Source organism: Oncorhynchus clarkii, chromosome 18 (assembly GCF_045791955.1).
Source record: "Oncorhynchus clarkii lewisi isolate Uvic-CL-2024 chromosome 18, UVic_Ocla_1.0, whole genome shotgun sequence".
In the NCBI taxonomy this organism is placed as follows: Eukaryota; Metazoa; Chordata; class Actinopteri; order Salmoniformes; family Salmonidae; genus Oncorhynchus; species Oncorhynchus clarkii.
In genome coordinates this window covers 47206409-47211751 of record NC_092164.1, presented here as the reverse complement: position 1 = coordinate 47211751, position 5343 = coordinate 47206409, and the positions used below count along the sequence as shown (strand labels likewise).

The 5343-nt window shown below is 45.7% G+C and overlaps 1 pseudogene; it reads left to right on the top strand.

Moving 5' to 3' along the window:
* The first annotated feature begins 200 nt into the window (after positions 1–200).
* LOC139372351 (intelectin-like) lies at positions 201–3584 on the top strand (annotated as a pseudogene).
* Positions 3585–5343: the final 1759 nt, after the last annotated feature.

Here is a 5343-nt window from a genome sequence, read left to right as displayed (position 1 = left end):
GAGCAGAGGCAGCCGGAGAAAGGAACCAGCGGTATGTGGGAACACGGCTGGCAAGGAAGCCCGAGAGGCAGCCCCCCAAATGTGTTTTTTTTGGGGGGGGGCACACGGGGAGTGTGGCAGAGTCAGGAAGCAGACCTGAACCAACTCCCCGTGCTTACCGTGGAGAGCATGGGACTGGTCAGGACCCGTGCTATGGGTTGATGCTCACGGTGTCGAGGTGGAGCATTCACAGGCTGGTGTGCTCGGTGCCAGAGTCCCACATTTGCCGGGTGGAAGCTGGCATCCAGCCAGAACGGGTGGGGCCAGCTCTGAGCTCGAGACCCCCAGTGTGCCTCCACGGCCCAGTGTATCCGGTGCCTCGGCCAAGGAAGAGGCCTCCTGGATGTCTCCCCAGCCCGATGAGTCCTGTGCCTGCTCCCAGAGCCAGGTCTCCTGTGTGTCTCCCCAGCCCGGTGAGTCCTGTGTCTCCCTCCTGTCCGGAGCTGCCAGAGTCTCCCTCCTGTCCGGAGCTGCCAGAGACTCCCTCCTGTCCGGAGCTGCCAGAGTCTCCCTCCTGTCCGGAGCTGCCAGAGTCTCCCTCCTGTCCGGAGCTGCCTCTTGATCGTAGTTTTCCCAGCAGCAACCCCCTCCTACTCTATGAACACATTATTCTGTCTAACACTTCTCTCTGAGACGCCATTCCACTAGCACTGTCCTCCGAGCAAGCTGGTCCTGGTGCTCTGTTCACAAACAGACCCCATAGAGCCCCAGGACACAGTCTGGTGCTCACACCCTCATTTTCCCTCCCTCACTCCCAATTGATTATTTTCTTTGGCCCAGAATTAAAATTATAACTCCAATGAGAAAGAGAGAGATTGCTATCACAGGCTCATGTTAAGTGAGGAACAGGAACACCAAGTGGGTTGAAGTGAACAGGACTGTCTGAGTGAGAGGAGGAAAGAGAAGAAGATGGAGCCGAGAAGAGGACGTGTGGGAGTGAGCTAATTAGTGTCAGAAGAAGCTGAGACGCTGAATCATTCTTGCCCTCACATTCCTTTCTTTCATCCATTTTCTTTCTCAACCTCCTCCTAGGAGCTACCTCTACTCTGTCTCCAGTGATGGAGAAGCCTCTACACATCAAGCTCATCAACAGTGCATTCGGTTGAATTCAAAGAGAAGGGTGCAATTGTAGCCCACAATTTGGGGCGTTCCTGCATGTGGGCACTCCTGCATCTGCAGTAACCCTCTTTGTACTTCTTTTGGTCCATTTTTAATCTAGGACTCCGGTCCACAGGCAGGGGTGCTCCTGTACAGTAGGTGACAGTAATGCATCATAACATCGGATGCCAACCGCTGATAAACCCACAAAAGAAGAGGCAAGGGCAACAACGGTAGCTAGCTAGCTAGGACAACGGTAGACAGTGTCCTTCGCCACCGCCTGTCGGGCACCATTTCCCCGCAGTTCTGTTAATCTTAGGGATCTGTTAATCTTAGTTCTGTTAATCTTAAGAATTGTCCAGTAACAAATTACTTATAATGTTTGAAAATAAAACGTTTAATTTACGCCAAATTTATATCTAAAAAAACATAATAAAGACCTTATTAACTACTTGTATAATCACTTATGAATTACAAATTAGTGGCACCATAAAATAAAATGTCAGCAACATGTTTTATTTAGCTGCCATATACATGTTGGGAAATTTAAACAAATGGTCTACTGCCTACAGTACGTGCTGGTTTAATATGAGTTGTCCTTATCAGGTTCACCTTAATGATCACATCATGGTATTTATTCAGCTTTGTACACAAGGTGTGCAAAGATCCTTTCGGCATGAGCTCCTTTTCCAGGAGTGTCATTGTTAAAAACACACTAGTTCACTGCCAGTGTGGAAAGTTGGGAGGTAGGGCAAGAATGAGTTTTTAAAGGAGGTGTATTTTACTTTTCCAGCTTCACTCCAATAAACACAAAACATGAAGAATAGCTTAGCACTATAATATATATATATACAGTGGGGAGAACAAGTATTTGATACACTGCCGATTTTAAAGGTTTTCCTACTTACAAAGCATGTAGATGTCTGTAATTTTTATCATAGGTACACTTCAACTGTGAGAGACGGAATCTAAAACAAACATCCAGAAATCACATTGCATGATTTTTAAGTAATTAATTTGCATTTTATTGCATGACATAAGTATTTGATCACCTACCAACCAGTAAGAATTCCGGCTCTCACAGACCTGTTTTTCTTTAAGAAGCCCTCCTGTTCTCCACTCATTACCTGTATTAACTGCACCTGTTTGAACTCGTTACCTGTATAAAAGACACCTGTCCACACACTCAATCAAACAGACTCCAACCTCTCAACAATGGTCAAGACCAGAGAGGGTGTAAGGACATCAGGGATACAATTGTAGACCTGCACACGGCTGGGATGAGCTACAGGACAATAGGCAAGCAGTTTAGTGAGAAGGCAACAACTGTTGGCGCAAATATTAGAAAATGGAAGAAGTTCAAGATGACGGTCAATCACCCTCGGTCTGGGGCTCCATGCAAGATCTCACCTCGTGGGGCATCAATGATCATAAGGAAGGTGAGGGATCAGCCCAGAACTACACGGCAGGACCTGGTCAATGACCTGAAGAGAGCTGGGACCACAGTCGCAAAGAAAACCATTAGTAACACACTACGCCATCATGGATTAAAATCCTGCAGCGCACGCAAGGTCCCCCTGCTCAAGCTAGTGCATGTCCAGGCATTACTTATTTTCCACCATAATTTGCAAATAAATTCATTAAAAATCCTACAATGTGAGTATCTGGATTTTGTTTTCTTCTCATTTTGTCTGTCATAGTTGAAGTGTACCTATGATGAAAATTACAGGCCTCTCTCATAATTTTAAGTGGGAGAACTTGCACAATTGGTGGCTGGCTAAATACTTTTTTTGCCCCACTGTATATGGTCCATCTGAGGATGGTCTGTACTCCCTGACCACAGACCTTTTGCGACATGACCACAGCGCGCGGCAGCTGGACTCTGGTGGCAAGCGTGCACGATTACAACTTCTATGGGAAGTGCACGGTTGGCGATAGTTAGACCTGCCAGAAGGGCAACAACGCCAAATGGCCAAAAGGGGAAGACATGCTGGCCAACAGGAAGACTTGGGAGGCAGGCTACTACGACATCGTAGCAGAAGACATTTCGGTGTGGAACTTTCCCAGCAACATGCCCTTATACCACTGGAACCTGACTGCCATCATCCAACAATGGACCCTCCATTCCAATAGTATATGACCACAGGGATAAAGAGTCCACCAAAATGTTCTACGGCCCTAACACTAGAGGGGAGACTGAGGCAGGCGTCATCAGTTTCAGAGCCATAAACCATGAACGGGCGGCAACAGCCCTCTGCTCTGGGGTCAAACCCAAAGGCGGTAATGTTGAACACCACTGTATTGGTGGTGGTGGGTTTTTCCCTCAGGATAATCTTCTTCAATGTGGGGATTTCACCTCCTTTGCCTGGAACGGCTATGGGACCAATGTAGGCTGGAGTGCATCAAAACAGATGCTGGAGTCAGCTGTGTTACTCTTTTACCGCTAATTCACAGTGCATTTATTTTTCTTTGATTGAATGATAGACAGATTTTTGGGTAAAACAATTTGTAGAGTTTAAAATGAAAAGTACATTTAAAAGTAATTTTGATAATATTAGTAATACCTTTTTTTTTTAACTATTAATCCATTACTACAAAGAAATAACATAAAGCAATAACATTTTTTTTGTGTCTCATACAATCATTAAATAGTTATAGCTGATAGTGACAAGTATTATTATGTCATGTGAGGCTCTTAATAACTGAATTACGGTAAGGTTACTGTAAACCACTTTGTAAACCCTGTTGTGTTGGGGTGATGGGTGCTGTAAATTCAGTGTATGGATTCTCTCTGCTTGTTTGATCATTCTTCCTGCAGTAATGTAACAATACAGTAGTCTGTGGGTCTGAGAACATGAAATGAGCCTACTGTCCTTTTTCGTTATAATATTTCTTACTTGTTTTTTTTGTTTTGGTGGATATGTTGGGGAGAGGGGGGTGGGTTAAGATTAATTTATCTAGAGAGAGATGGATGTCTCTATCTAGAGAGAGATGGAGAGGACGTATTCTGAGGAGAGTGCGAGAGCGAAAGAGAGGAGAGAGAGAAGGTGAGAAAAGAAGGCAAGAGAGAGAGGAGAGAGATTCAGAAGGAGAGAGCAGAAAGGACGTTCTGAGTGCTGTAATGATGCCTCAGTGTATGGACATGACTAGCCATGTGATGTTTTGAAATGTAGATATACATTATATGCTGCTGGCTGTTTGATTAAAACATATTTGTCACGTGAAGAAAGACACTGGGCATGATCGTATCCAACTAATAGTGCTCCTGTGGCACACACACATGGCTGAGAAGCAACAGGTGACATAATGATGAAGAGAAGAAAAGCAGCCAGCCTGGCATAAGAATGTCCATGGCCATACAGCATCATTATTTCTGGGTCTGTTTCCCTGGTTGAGGCATCAGAGTAAAGGACACATAACTAGGGTGTTCTGGCTAACATACTTCACCTTGTGTTAGGATCACAGTCACACACAGCCGTACACACACACACACATACACACACACACACACACACACACACACACACACACACACACACACACACACACACACACACACACACACACACACACACACACACACACACACACACACACACACACACACACACACACACCTGCATCTCCCCTCCTGTTTAGCTGCCAAGCACATGAATGCCAGTCACACGTGTGGAATGATCAGGACCGGTGGACATCCTCGTAACCACCCCTTGGTTAAAACCATGTAAATAAAAACAGGGTTACTCTGATGTCAAGCCTGCAAGTGTGTGTGTGTGTGTGTGTGTGTGTGTGTGTGTGTGTGTGTGTGTGTGTGTGTGTGTGTGTGTGTGTGTGTGTGTGTGTGTGTGTGTGTGTGAGGGTGCGCAAAGGGAGATGGGCAGCATTAGGGAGAGGAGTCATGCACAGGATGCTACAACAAGATTGTTTGGTTTTTAATGTCTCCTCCCTCAGGTCTGAATGATAACAGGCACATTAAAACGACAGGCAGAATTTCGAACTAACAACTGTTACTGTTCAGATGCGTGCGCACACCCCTATTTAGGATGGGGAGTTTACATTGATACTAGTATGACTCAGAGAAAGAGTTGATTGTGGTTGAGGGGTTATTTTTCCCTCTCAGTCAGCACTGAGGCTGTAAGACAGGGACATGGGTGAGAGGAGAGCTGTTAGACAGGGAGGGAGAGGAGAGCTGTGTCACCCTTTGGG